We start from the raw sequence: 16,017 nt of genomic DNA, 5'->3' as shown, positions 1-16,017 counted from the left end.
TAACTTTTTGTTCATTCAACAAATATTACTGAATGCCTATTATATGTAAAGCACTATTCTAGACACAAGTTTGTAAATTCAAAAGTGAACTTACCCACTCTATTACTAGTATTCCTGTATTAACAATTTTCCTCCCAATTCATTTTCCTTACTATAACCAGAATGATTATTCTGAGGAGCAAATTAGGTAGTTTCATATTTCTATTAAAAATCTTTCAGTGTTTCTCTTTTGGCTTTAGGAGAAGTTGAGGCTCTTTACTATGGCACATAAAAATTTCCTGATTTTGCTTCATCAATTGTCATTCTCCACTTCAATTTTGGTGCCCCAAATAGCAACCTACTTCTTGTTCCCGTTTTCTTGCTTCATGTCTTTTTATATGCTTTTGCTCTAACTAAAAGTCCCTTCCCCTCATCTTTTTACATCCAGGTGGCTTCATATCATCCCTTTAATATCCAGAACAAATGTTACTTTCCCTGGGAATGTGTAGCATTCTTGAAAATCTTCTGCCAACAGAATTAATCTATTCTTTCTGGTGAAACCTCTGCATTTTATCTACTTATTTTTTTTAAATTATGAAGTTAAAATTAATTTTCTTACAAAACATTCCATTAGATGCTAACAGTAAGTCCCAGTGCTTCCCTGAAAGCAAGGGCCACAACCTTATATTACTATACCAGTGTCTACAATTGTGCCTGGGGAAAAGTATATCCCCACCAAATGACTGATACACTTAACTCAATCGTGTTAATGCCATTTATCTGTATAGCAAAAAGATACAAAATCTCAGAGATAAAAATACGATCACACACTGAAAAACATATTAAATCCAATGTCCTTGTAAAAGAAATATTCAAAGAGCTAGGAGCAATAACTCAGAAACAGTAAGCTTCCTAGCATCCAGATTATGGTCTCTAAATTCTATTTCCCACTGATCCGGTCTCCTGAAAAAACAGTCTGAAGCACAAAGTATTATATGAGTCGAGGAAATCTTGAGCCACAAAGCAATGAAGTTTAAAATGAAAATATTAGCATAGTTCATGAAGAATAGAAGAAACTTTAGGGGAATACAGTGGTCAAAAATGAACTGATATTATCACTAAAAACGATGACTGAATTGAATTAAAACACATAAATACATTCCATCAGTTCATAATGGTATTTTAAAACTTAATCATATTTCTAGGTTGCTCTGAAGATGATAAACTGAATACAAAGAAAGAAATAAGAATATATCCTTCCATTCTTAAGGTAAAAACTGAATTTCAGGTAAACAAAGTTGATAAAAATATTCTTATACATAGAATTCTAGGTAAGAAACACAGAAGAAATGACAGAATTAGAAGATGACTACTTTGCAACTCTAATGAAATAGAGGATCAAGGGAATGTTCATCATTAGTTGCTAAAATTATTTGGTAAAATGTTGACTAGAGATTTCACAACCCACGAAACAAATAACTGATAAGCTGGATTTAATTAAAACAAAAACCTTTTGCTCTGGGAACAACACTGACAAGAGAATGAGAAGACAAGGCACAGAACGGCAGAAAGTATTTGCAAGAGACTTGGTGGGACTACTGTCCAAAATATACAAAGAACTCTTAAAACTCAACAGTTTAAAAAAAAAAAAAACTGATTAGAAAATGGGCCAAAGACCTGGAAAAACATCTCACTAAAGAAGATATATACATGGCAAATAAGCATATGCAGATACTCCACATCATATATCATCAGAGAATTGAAAGAAAGACAACAATGAGATTCTACTACACACACATATTAGAAAAGCTAAAATCCAGAATACTGACAACACTAACTGCTGGTGAGAATGTGGAGCAACAGGAACTCTCATTCATTGATGGTAAGAATGCAAAATAGTACACCCACCTTGGAAGACAGTTTGGAAGTTTCTTGCAAAACTAAACATGCTCTTACCATACAATCTAGCAACTGCCCTCCTTGGTACTTACCCAAAGGAGCTGAAAACTTATGTTCACACAAAAACCTGCACATGAGTGTTTATAGTAGCTTTAATCATAATTGCCAAAACTTGGAAGCAACCAAGATGTCCTTCATTAGGCAAATGGGTAAATAAACTGTAGTATATCCAGACAATGGAATAGTACCCAGTGTTAAAAATAAACAAGTGATCAAACCATGAAAAGACATGGATGAACTGTAAACGCATACTACTAAGTGAAGGAATCCAATTTGAAAAGGCTATATACTGTATGATTTCAACTATTTGACATTCTGGAAAAGGAAAACTATGGAGATAATAAAAAAGACCAGTTGTTTCAAGGGGTTGTGGGTAGGGAGGGATGAACAGGTGGACCAAAGAGGATTTTCTGGGCTGTGAAATACCATGTATGCTACTATAATGATGGCTACATCTGGTTATACATTTACAAGCCAGTGAAATGTACAACACCAAGAGTAAACGCTAATGTAACTATAGACTTTCAGTGATTATGATGTTTCAGTGATTATGATCTATCAGTGTAGGCTCCTCATTTGTAACATATGTACCACTCTGGTGTGGGACATTGCTATGAGGAAGGCACATCTTTCACCACATGGGCTTTAGCTAAGCAAGTTGGGGTCAAGGAGTAAATGGGAAATCTCTATATCTTGCTCTTAATTTTGCTATGAGCCTAAAATTGCTCTAGAAAAAAAAATCTTTAAAAAAGGTGAAGGGAAACTTTATGATGAATAGATCAGGCTGACAACATCTAAACCCAATGATCAATCATAGCATCAGTAAATGTGAGCCTGAAAGATATTGTATGATGCAATAAGAAATAAACAACTCCTGTGAAATAGGCTTGCCACCACAAAAATAAAAATCCTAAATATACTAAATTTGTATCTAAATACCAGTTCACACGAAATAGAGGAGATAAAAGAACACAGGTAAACATGAATCATAAGAAATCCTATGATAAAGTAACTAGTTTCTTCAATAAATCTTTAGAATGGAAAAAGAAGAGAAGAAGAATGATTAGAGATTATGAGTGACTTAATGGTCTTATCAATCAAATGCTACATGTGTACCTTGTCTGGTCCTGATTCAAACAACAAATTAGAAAAATATATATTTCAGACAATCAGAGGCAATAAATATATACTGAGTAGTAGATGATATTAAGGAATTATTACTAATTTAATGTGAAATAATGATATCATAAAAATATATATATACAGTGGGTATTTACAGAAGAAATAATACAGTGTTTGAGATTTCGTGGGCCATCTCTCGTACATGAATGTTCAAAATAGCATTTTTCATAATAGCCCAAACTGAAAAAAATCCAAATATCCATCAACTGCCATACAGGTAAACAAAATGAAGTGTGTCCATGCTATAAAACACCACCTCATAAAAAGGAGCGAAGTACTGATCTAAGCAACAACATGGATTAACCTCAAAAAATATATGAACTGAAAGAAGTCAAGACACATTGATTACATATCACATGATTCCATTTACATGAAATTTCCTGGAGGTAAAAAAAAAACATACAGTCAGCAGATCACCAGTTACCTCAGACTGAAGCTGAGTGTTGAGACTTGACTGCAAATGATCATGAAGAAACTTTTAGCATGATGGAATTCTAAAACTAAATCATAGTGCTGGTGTACAAGTATACAAATTTACTGAAATTCATCAAAATATACACTTAAAGTGAGTTAATTTTATGTAAATTATACCTCAAAAAATCTTTACAAAACAAAAAGATCAGGCCATCTGCTCTTCAGGGAATCTCAGTTGTGATTGTCTACCATACAGTTTCTGCTAAAAGTAGTATCAAATCAGAGAGGGCTGATATTTCAGAGGATCAAGCTAAAACACTGATTTTGAAAGTACAGTCCCACCAGTGGCATCAGCATAACCTGTGAACTTGTTAAAAATGCATATTCTCAGGTCCCACCTCATTTTACTAAGTCAAGAAACTCTGGGTGCAGAGTTCTTTGATTTGTTTTAACAAGCTTTCCAAGTGAACCTGATGCTTGCCAAAGTTTAATAACCACTGGACTGAAAGGTATGCTAACTATTCTACTACTTAAGATTTTCCATATTTTATTGGTACCAAATAATTGCACAGGTGCTTATGGACCTTCTCCATAGCCCCCAATGTCTTTATAGACAGGAATTGCCTTTATAAAAGCAGAACTTAATATTAAGCTATTGGTGTTCACTGAAGGCTGATAATAAAAATGCTATATAAGGACGGACACTTTATTTTTTATGTAAATAAAATGCTACTGAAGCAGGACTCAGCAAACTTTTCCTATAAATGCCAGATAGGAAACTTTTTTTTGGTTTTTCAGATCATAAAGTCTCTGATGAAACTATTCAACCTTACCACTGTAGCATAGCCACAGACTATAAGTAAATGAAGGATATGGCCAGATTGGACCATGGCAGGCCAGTTCTGGCCTATGGGTAATAAATTTGCCTGATCACTGAACCAGAGCAGTCAGATAGATGGGGATCCAAATACTAGATTTAAATTTGCTTACAAAAAAGTCATTATAACTATATTTCATGTATTCAGTAAGGTAGAGGAAAGTATGACCACAGCAAAGAGATACAGGCAATAAAAAAGAACCCAATACAACTTCATGAGAGGAAAAACCCAACAGCTGAGATTAAAAAAAAAAACAAGGAACAAAAACCAAAACAACCCATACTAGATGGGTTTAAAAATAGATTAGACACTGCAGAAGAAAAGTCTAATGAACTTAAAAACATAGGAGTAGAAATTGTCTAAAACAAAACACAAATTAAAATATGACTAGGGGGGCAGGAGGAGGGCATTAGTGAACTGTGGGAGGTGAAGTAGCTTAATATATATGTAACTGGAGTCAAAGAAATAATTTTAAAGTACATAAAAATTATTAATTTTTAAAATTTAAAATGCTAATTTAAAATATGGCTAATTTTTTTTCAAATTTGATTTAAAATATAAAAACACATAGGTACAAAAACTCAATAAGCCTAAAGTACAAGAACACTAAGAAATCACAACAAAGCAATCGCAAACTGCTTACAACAGGTGATAAAGAGAAAATATTAAAAGCAGCCAGAATCAATAGCAGTTATTGAATCTGATCAACAGAGCCAAAAAACAATTGGAAAAATTAATCAAGCCTCAGGAACCTTTAGAACATCAGTAAGCCTAGGTGAGCAGAAAGAATGCAGAAATAAAACAAATTTTGAAGAAGTAATAGTTTAAAACCTCTGAAAGTTCAGCTAAAGGCATAAACCTACAGATTCAAGAAACTGAGAGAAGTCTATCCAGGATTTATTCAAAGAAATCAATGGCCAGACACATCATACTCTAATTGCTAACAACTTCAGACAAATTAAAAAATCTTGAAAGTAGCTAGAGAAAAAGAACTCACTACAAGTGAGAGAAAAATCTGAATGATGACAAATTTTTTCTTTTTATAATCATGGAAGCCAGAAAGAAGTGGCCTGACAGTTTTAAGTGCTGAAAGAAAAGAACTGTCAATCCAGAATTCTATATCCAGTGAAAACATCCTTTGGGAATGAAAGTGAAATAAAGATACTGTCTGATGAAGGAACTACTACTATAAATCACAGTAGAACTGCTCTCAAAGAATTACTAAAGAAAGTACTTCGAGCAGAAGGAAGTGATAACAGAAAGAAACTTGGAACATCATAAATAAAGAGCAAGAGAAATAAAAAAAAAGTCTTAATATACATAAATATTCTCCTTTTAAGTTCTTTAAAACATACCTGATAATTAAAAATAAAAAAATAAACATTGTCTGGTGGGATTTTCAATGTATGAAGATATGACTATAGCACAAAGAAATTTGTATGGAATTAAAATTTCTGCATTTCTGTTGTAGAAGTAAAACAATAATTCTAAATAAACTGAAAAATTAAGTGTCCCTAGAGCAACTTAATCCCTAGTGGGAGTGCTAAAAAAAAAAAAATACAAAAAAGATACATACAGCCAAACTCACCCTAGATAAATTAAAATATAATTTAAAAAAATTACAAATATAGTTGACCCTTGAACAACATGGGGTTGAATTGCACAGATCAACCTATACGAGGATTTTTTTTTTCAATAAATATAGAACCTGTCTTCACTTTGAAGATCTTTAAATTAAATAGGTATGGGGAAAAGTTTGTGTTCAATTAGAGATCACAATACACAGAATCAAAAGAACTAGGGTTTGAGTCCTAGTTCTAGTCAATCTGTTTCAGCTTCCTATCCTTGGGTGAGTCATTTATCAATTCTTTTGTTTTTGAGGCAGAGATGGCAGTACATGACTTTCTGACTGTGTGGGGGTCAGCACCCCTGACTCTTGAATTGCTCAAGAGTCAACTGTTACCCAAAAGGGCAGAAAAAGGGAAACAGGGAAGTAAAATGCAGAGAACAGAAAATGAATAGTAAACAGTAAATCTAAATCCAAACATATTAAATGTAAACAGTCTAAACACAACATTAAAAGATTGTCAGACTGAATTAAAAAACATGACCAATGTATATGTTGTCTCTGACAAATTCACTTCAAATATAATGAAATAGGTGGCTTAAAAGTAAAGGGATAAAAAGATATACCACATACCATACAAAGCATAATCAAGAGAAAGCTAGAATGGCTGTATCAAAATCAGATAAATTAGATTTCAGAGCAACAAAAATGATTGGGAATAAAGAAAGCAGCATATACTAATATAAAGGTCAACTCCTAAGAAGACACAGTAAACCTAAGTGTAGTACACCTAACAAAACAGCTTCAAAATAAATGAAGCAAGGAAAAATAGACAAACTTTCATTTATAGTTGGAGACTTCAACACTCCTCTCACTAACAGAGCTAGTAGACGAAAAATCTGCAAGGATATATAACTTACCAACACCATTAACCAATTGAATCTGGTTAAGAATTTGTAAGTCACTCCAAAACAGCAGAAAAAATATTCTTGTCAAATGTACATGGAACATTCACTACGACCATATTGTGCTTCATAAAAAAGACCTTGACAAATTTAGAAGAACTGAACCATGCAAAATATATTCTCTGATCATAATGGAATTAAATTATGTATCAGTAATATCAGGAACAAAAAGATAACAGGAAAATTTCCAGTCACTTACAAATTAAACAACACGTTTCAAAATAACCTATGGATCAAAGAGGAAGTTTAAAGAGGAATTAGAGAATTTTTTGCAAGTAATGAAAATTACAACATGACATCAAAATCTGTGAAATGCAGTTAAAGCAGTGCTTAAGGAAAATATATGATTAAGTACTTATATTAGAAAAGTCTCAAATGAATAATTTAAACTTTCCTCTTAAAAAATAAGATATCAGGAAAATACCCAAATATTTAGAAATTAAACAAAATCACTTCTAAATAACTGATGGGTTAAAGAAAAAATACAAAGAAATTAGAAAATATCTAGAATTGAATGAAAATGAGAAAACAACATATTGAAAATTCTGAGATGCACCTAAAATAGTGCTTAAAAGGAAATGTGTAGCACTAAATGCTTATAATAGAAAAGAAGAAAGTTCTCAAATAAATTGTCTAAGCTTCCACTTTGTGAAACTAGAAGAGGAAGAGCAAAGTAAACCCAAACCAGGAGAAAAATGGAAAAGTAAAGATAACAGCAGAAAATAATACTACTAGGAGAAATAATCACGCAGATCAATGAAAATAAAGGTCTCTAAAAATGTATTAAACTGATCACTTAACAAGAAAAAAAAGAAGCACAAATTAAAAATATCAGGGATGAAAGGAGATATGGGGATAATTGATTTATTATTATACTGTCCTTTATTGTAATTCAAAGTTTTGTTTGTTTGTTTTACAAATTGAAGGCTTATGGCAACTCTACGTCAAGCAAGTCCATTGGCACCATTTTCAAACAGCATTGCTCACTTCATGTCTCTGTGTAACATTTTTGTAATTTTCACAGTATTTCCAACTTCCCCATTATTATTTGTTATAGTGCCCTGTGATCAGTGATCTTTGATGCTACTATTTTTATTTTTATTCATTATTTATTTATTCATTTATTATTTTTAATTGTTTTGGGGTGCCATGAACCACACTCATATAAGCAAACAATCAATAAATGTGTATGCTTTGACTGCTCAACCAACTGACTGTTCCCCTGTGTCTCTACCCCTTCCTGGGGCTCTGTATTCCCTGAGAAACAACAATATTGAAATTAGGCAAATTAATAACCCTATCAAGACCTCTAAGTGTCCAAATAAAAGGAAGAGTCACACATTTCTCACTTTAAATCAAAGGCTAAAAATGACTAATCTTAGTGAGGAAGGCATCTCAAAAGCAGAGATAGGCCAAAAGATGGCCTCCTCTGCCAAACAGCCAAGTTGTGAATGCAAAGGAAAATTTCTTGAAGGAAATTCAAAGTGCTATTCCAAGTGAACACAGGAATGATAAGAAAGTGAAATTACCTTATTGCTGCTATGGAGAAAGTTTTGGTTGTCTGAACAGATGATCAAACCAGCTACAACATTCCCTTAAGCCAAAGCTTAATCCAGAACAAGGTCCTAACTCTTCTCAATTCTATGAAGGCTAAGAGAGGTGAGGAAGTTGCAGAAGAAAAGTTTGAAGCTAACAGAGGTTGGTTCATGAGGTTTACAGAAAAAAGCCTTATCTCCATAACAGAAACATGCAAGATGAAGCAGCAAGTGCTGATGTAGAGCTTCAGCAAATTATCCAGGTGCTCTAGTAAAGATAGGTGGCTTCACTAAATAGCAGATTTTCAATGTAAATGAAACATTTTTGTATTGGAAAAAGATGCCATCTGGTGAGAAGTGAATGCCTGATTTCAAAACTTTAAAGAACAGGCTCACTCTCTTGTTAGGGGCTCATGCAACTGTGACTTTTAAGTTGAAGCCGATGTTCCTTTACCATCCCCAAAATCCTAGGGCCCATAAGAGTGATTTCTGTATATACTCTACTTGTGGTCTATAAATGGAATAACAGAGTCTGGATAACAGCACATCTGTTTACAAAATGCTTTATAGTGGGTTTAAGCCCAATGTTGAGATCTATTGCTCAGAAAAAGATGTTCCTTTCAAAATATTATTCCACATTGACAATGCACCTGGTCACCCAAGAACTCTGATGGAGATGTGCAACATTTTCATGCCTAATAACACAAAGTCCATTCTGCAGCCCATTGATCAAGGAGTAATTTCAAATTTCCAGTCTTACTATTTAAGAAATACTTTTTATAAGGCTATAGCTGCCATAAATAGTGATTTTTCTGATGGATCTGGGCAAAGTTAATTTAAAGCCTTCTGGAAAAGATTCACCATTCTAGATGCCATTAAGAACATTTATGATTCACAGGAAGAGGTCAAAACATCAACATTAGCAGGAATTTGGAAGAAGTTGATTTCAATCCTCATGGATGACTTTAAGAGGTTCAAGACTTCAGTGGAGGAAGGAACTGCAGATATGGTGGAAATAGCAAGAGAACTAGAATTAGAAGTGGAGCCTGAAGATGTGACTAAATTGCTGTAAACTCATGAAAAAAAAAAACCTGAATGGATGAGGAGTTTCTTCTTATGGATGAGCAAGGAAACTGGTTTTTTGAGATGGAATCTACTCCTGGTGAAGACAACAAAAGATTTAGAATATTACATAAACTTAGTTGATAAAGCAGTGGCAGGGTCTGAGAGGACTAATTTCAATTTTAAAGGCTCTATTATGGGTAAAATACTATCAAACAGCATTGCAAGCTACAAAGAAATTGTGAAAGGAAGAGTCAATCAATTTGGTGAACCTCATCTTTCTATTATTTTAAGAAATTGCCACAGCCACTCCAACCTTCAGCAAAAACAATCCTGATCAGTCAGCAGCCATCAACACTGAGGGAAGACTGTCCACCAGCAAAAAAAATTACAACTCGCTGAAGGCTCAGATGATAGTTAGCATCTTTTAGCAGGAAAGTATTTTTAAATTAAAGTATGTACATTTTTCTTTCAGACATAATGCTATTGCACACTTAATAGACCACAGTACAGTCTAAATGTAACTTTTATATGCACTGGGAAACCAAAAAACTCACGCGACTTGCTTTATTGTGATGTTTACTTTATTGTGCTGGTCTGGAACCAAAACTACAACATCTTTTAAGGTATGCCTGTATCTCTATAGACCCTACAAACATTATAAGAATAAAAAGGGAATATCATCAAAAAACACTCATAAAATGCACAAATTCTTTGCATACAAAGTACAAAAGCTAACTTAAGATAACCTAGATTATCTAAATAGTCTTATATCTATTAAAAAATTTAATTTGTATTTAAGATCATTCCAACAATTCCAAGCCCACACAGCTTCACTGGCAAATCCTACCATTCCTTTAAGGAATCAATAATAACAATTCTATACAAACTCTTCCAAAATATAGAAAAGGAAGGAACACTTACCATCTCAGTTATGAGGCAAGATTCCCCAATACCAAAACCAAACAAAGATAATCCAAGAAAATACAAACCGAAATTCCTCATGAATATAGTATAAAATCTTAGAAGAAAAAGGCAAACTAAATCTAATAATGTATAAAGAGGATACTATGTCACTATTAAATGAAGTTTATCCTGGGAATCACAGACTAATTCAACATTTGAAAACAAATCAAGTAATTTACAATATAAATAAACTAATTAAAACAAACCGTATAATCATTTCAAAAGACCCAGAAAAAAGACTGAAAAAAAAATCAGCATCAATTCATGATTCAAAACTCTCAGCACACTAGAAATAAAAGGGGACTTCCTCAACCTAATAAAAAGAATCTATGGAAAACCTACAACTGGTATCATACTTAATGGTGAAAGACTGAATGCTTTCCCCCGAAAATTAGGAACAAAAAGTAACAAGGCAAGGGTGTTATATCTTATAACTTCTATTCACATCATGTTGGAGGTCCCAACCAACACAATAAAGGAAGAAAAGAAAATAGAAAAGTAAGAAAAAGAACTGCATCTAGTCATAGACAACATGATTGTGTAGAAATATATCAGTGTAGACTATATCAAAGAATCTATTAAAAAGCTGTAAGAACTACTACTAGTAAATTTATCAATGTCACAGGATATAAGGCTGTGTTAGTCAGGATTCTCCAGAGTAAAAGAATCAATAGGATATATAAAAGTAGATTTAATATGAGGAATTGGCTTACAAGATTATGGAGGATGTGATGTCCCATGATCTGCCATCTGTAAGCTGGAAACTTAGGAAAGCCAGTGGTGTAATTCAGCCTGAGTCCAAAGGTCTGAGACCTAGAGGAGTCGATGATATAAATACCAGTCCGAGATGAGATGTGATGTCCCAGCTCAAACAATGAGACAGCAAAAAAGGAGTAAATTCCTCCTTCCTCTGTATTTTTGTTCTATTTAGGCCCTCAGTGGATTGGATGATGCCTACCCACACTGAGGATGGCAATCTACTTTACCAAGCTCACCAATTCAGATATTAATCTCATGCAGCAACAGCCAGAAGTAATTTTTAAACAAGATATCTGGGCATCCTTTGATCCAGTTAAGTTGACAGATAAAATTAACATCACAAAGAATAATATAAAAATCAATCTTATTTCTATATAATAGCAATAAACAACTGGAGAGTAAAAATTTTAAAGCACCATTTACAACAGCACCAAAACCATAATATACTTAGGGATATAGGTAACAAAATGTGTACAAAATACACCAAAAACTGTAAAACACTGAAGAACAAAAAAGACTTAAATGGAGAAGTATACCATATTCATGGATTAGAAGATTCAATACTGTTAACATTTTAATTCTTCCCCAAATAATCTGTAGATTCAATGCAGTTTCAATCAAAATACCAGCTGGAGTTTTTATAGACATCAGTAAGGTAATTCTATAACTTATATGAAAAAGCAAAAAAACTAGAATAGCTAAAACAATTTTGGAAAAAAAGAAAAAAGGTGGAGGACATACTGATTTTAAGATTACAGTTATCAAGTTGTGCTAGCAGCAAAGGGATAAACAGAGATAAGATGAGAAGAATATTGAGTCCAAAATTAGATATATACACATAGTTAGTTGGTTTTGATCAAACACTAAAAGGCAATTCAATGGAGAATGAATAGACTTCCCAACAAATGGTGCTGAAATCACGGGATATCCATATCCATACTTCTATCATATACCAATAAGAAAAAAATTAACTCAAAATTGAATAGAAACCTGAATTAGGTAAAAGATAAAAATATAAAGCCTCTAATAGAAATCTTTGAATTTTGGATTAGGCAAAGATTTCTTACATGGACACCAAAAGCATAAACCATTAAAATTAAAAAAAATAAATAATTGCCGATCATTAAAAATAAGAAGCTCTGCTTTTTAAAAGGCACACAAAAAATGAAAAGATAATCTCCATATAGGGAGAAGATATGTGCAAATTACATATGTAATAAAGACTTGTATCCAGAATAAAGAATTCTTAGAGCTCAGTAAGAAAACAACTCAATAAAAAAGTCAAAATACTTGAGCAGTCACTCCACCAAAGATACACTCATGTCAAATAAGCACATGAAAAGATGCTCCACATCATCAGTCACAATGAAATACTACTACATACCTATTAGAATACAAAAACAAAACAAAACAAACAAAAAAAACAAACAAACTTATGATACCAAGTGCTGGTGAGAATATGGAGCAACTAGAATCCTCATACATTGCTGATGGTAATGCAAAATGACACAGCCACTTTGGAAAACTGTTAGGAAGTTTCTTATAAAGTTAAACATACATTTACCACATGACCTAGCAATCCCACTCTAAGTATTTACCCAAGTGAAATGAAAACTTATATTCTCAACAAAACCTGTAAGCAAATATTTATAGCGTCTTTGTTCATAATCACGAAGAACTGAAAACAACCCCATGTCCTTCAACTAATGATAAACTGCTTACATCCATGTAATGGAATATTACTTACCAATAAAAAGGAACAAACAACACACAAAAGTATGGATGAATCTCAAATGCATTATGCTAAATGAAGCCAGAGAAAAGGCTATATATGATTCCATTTGTATGATATTCTGGTAAAGGCAAAAATATAAGGGTAGAAAATAGAAAACAGGGGTTGACTACAAAGAGGCAAGGGAGAATCTGGGGGAAGTAATGGAACTGTGCTGTAATTTGAGTAGGTGGTAACTACATGATTATACATATCTGTTAAAATTCCCAAAACTATACATGCAAAAAGTGTGAAACTTAATGAATATAAATTATAGCTTAATTCTTTTAAAAAAAGGAAATAAAAAAGATAACTCTGGATTCTTATAAGGTAGTCAGAATGAAAGGAAGGAGACACATTAGGAGCTTTTATAATTAACCAATGGGAAAATGATGGTGGCTTTTGCAGGGTGATAGAGAAAGTGAGAAGTAGTTAGGGTCTGGATATATTTTAAAGGGTTATGGATATAATCTGCTAAGAAATAAGAAACAGAGGTTGAAAAAGAGACGGATCAAAGATGACACCAAGATTTTTTTCACCTGTAGAAGTAGAAAGATGGAGCTAATATTTACAGAGATGTGGAAGTCTGGAAGAAGTCCTTGGAAAGGGGTGGGAATTCAGACTCTGGATTTTGGACTTAAGAAGTATGACATGTTTATAAAATATTAAGTGAAACTGTTGACTACACAGTTGGTTATTTATATGGAATACAGGATGGAGTCTGTACATATAAATTTGACACTCATTAGTATAAAGATACTATTTAAACCAATGAAACTAAATATTATTACTTAGAAGTCACTGAGGATCAGAAAGATAAGAAATTTGAAGACTAAAAAATCCTAAAGCATCCAAAGCTTGGAGAAATGGGGAAAAAGGAAGAACTAGCAAATACGATTCATGAAGTAGAATAAGAACTAACAGGGTCAAAGAAGAAGAAATGTGTTTCAAGACAGAATGATTGATCTAATGCTGATGTTAGGGAAGAGGAGGATTGATGTGATCCTTCTTAAACACAGAGATCTCCAGAGTCACTATCAAAAGCTAATTTGCCAGGGTTGAGGAGGAGACCAGATTTGCAGTGTGAGGGGCAGAAGCTTGCTTGAACAAGGTATCAGGGATAAACAGGAAGACAGATATTAAAGGCAGTAAAAAACAAACACCTTATTTTTGCCTTAAATTCTATTTTGTAATAGCAATATGAGTTCTTTGTTATTAGTATTGTTTTATAGCATTTCCCAATCTTTCACCTTTAAATCTTTCTGCATACTTATGACATACAAACAGTATAGAGTTGAATTGTCTTTAAATCCAGTCCATAATTGTTTTTCTGAGAGTTAATCTATTCAGCATTTCTTATCACAGCAATATATTATATTGATTTCTATCTTCTTAATTTTTGCTTATTTTTTTCTGTTCTTATTTTTAAAAATTAGAGATTATAGAACACAAAGATTAACAAATGCACATATACATTTTAAAACAGAATTGATTTAGAAATGAAAATGAGAACAAGAAATTAAATATGGAAAAAATTCAAGCTTTCCAAAAACATTATTCAAAAAAAAATCTTTTGGTAAATACCTGAGACTTCACTTAACAGAGCTTAATCATTTATAACCCAGGAAGGCAAAATTTTAAAGGAACACAGAGCTGGTACCCACAAACCCACCAATTAGACCAATATATAAATTCCAGATGCAGGCAAACCCATGTGCAGATCTTTCAAATGGGATTCCTCCCTTCTCTCAGGAGTAAACCATTATATAAAATTTCTTTATTAATTTCCCTTGGTCTTCATGATTTCTATGTGCTATGCATGTACCCATGAGTTATATACGATGGAATTAAATTGACTGAACTCCTTATTTTACACATCCTCTACTTTTAAGATTAAACCATTTTGTCACATGTAGCTTTAGTTCTTTCATTTTCCACTGCTGCATATTTTTCCTTAACATGTGTTTCCTTTATACTACATCTTATATTCTACTATAAACAGGCATTTAAAATTTTTCATTTGTTTTTTATATTATAAACAATTTTGCTATAAATGTTCCCTTTGGTGAGCATTTGCAAGAGTATCTCAAAGTGAAACTGTTAGGTTATAAGATGGTATGTCATTGTGATTTTAATTGGCAAATCTCGGTAAGTAGTATCTTTTCATATTAACTGGCCATAGAGTTTTTTTCCCTCTATGTGAAGTTCCAGTTCATGTTTTACTACTTTTTCTACTGATCTTAATCTTTTTTTTACATTGATTTTTTTAAAAATCAAAGTAAAGTTGATTTACAATATTATATTAGTTTCAGGTGTACAACACAGTGATTCAATATTTTTATACGTTATACTCCATTTAAAGTTACTACAAAACAATGCCTTTATTTCCCTGTATTGTATACTACATGCTTGTTGCTTATCTATTCTATATATAGTAGTTTGTATCTCTTAATCGCATATCTATTTCCCTACCCCTTCCCTCTAATTATTTGTTAATTTTATGCATTGTAAAATTCATTTCTTTGGGATTTACAACTTGAGAAAGTGCCCATGATATGATGACATTAAGTAAAATGAGCAAGATGGAAAATGGTAGATACGGCACAATCCAAAATGTGCATATGGGAGAATAATTACTTTTTGGCAATGGAAGTTGCTGATGGTTGACCAGACCGCTGTCTTTAAGAAGGCTCCATTTTTAAATAAATCATATTTATTTTTATAGCTGTGAAACGTATCCTTTGATTCTTTTCCTTTGAAATGAAGTGCTCTTTTTTTTTTTTTTTTTCCCTTTGCACAGAGCAATTTATCTGCCCAGTTAGCAGTAAAACTGATTGAGATTATCAGGGGAACAGAGTTTAATTTGTAGTTTATTCAAAGACTTTGCATATTTCTTTAATAATTCTTACAAGGTTTAAAACTAAATAAAGATGCTAATTTGAAATCTTCGTTTATTTAAAATGTGATCACTTTCTCCTTT

At 32.6% G+C, this 16,017-nt stretch overlaps 1 protein-coding gene across 8 annotated transcripts in view; it reads right to left on the bottom strand.

Annotated features, from left to right (window-relative positions):
- The window catches only part of LARP1B (La ribonucleoprotein 1B), a 105,022-nt gene that overhangs the window by 21,901 nt on the left and 67,104 nt on the right, over positions 1-16,017 (bottom strand). For 3 of the 8 annotated variants that reach the window (XR_004313610.1, XR_004313611.1, XR_004313612.1), the window contains exon 13: positions 11,221-11,320. The exons of the other annotated variants lie outside the window; for them this stretch is intronic. The gene's annotated coding sequence lies outside the window, so the exon portion shown is untranslated. The remainder of the gene's footprint in view (positions 1-11,220; positions 11,321-16,017) is intronic. 8 annotated transcript variants of the gene reach the window in all.

Source organism: Camelus ferus, chromosome 2 (genome assembly GCF_009834535.1).
Source record: "Camelus ferus isolate YT-003-E chromosome 2, BCGSAC_Cfer_1.0, whole genome shotgun sequence".
Classification (NCBI taxonomy): domain Eukaryota; kingdom Metazoa; phylum Chordata; class Mammalia; order Artiodactyla; family Camelidae; genus Camelus; species Camelus ferus.
Note: the sequence above shows the minus strand (reverse complement) of the source record. Positions and strands in the feature narration are given on the sequence as shown.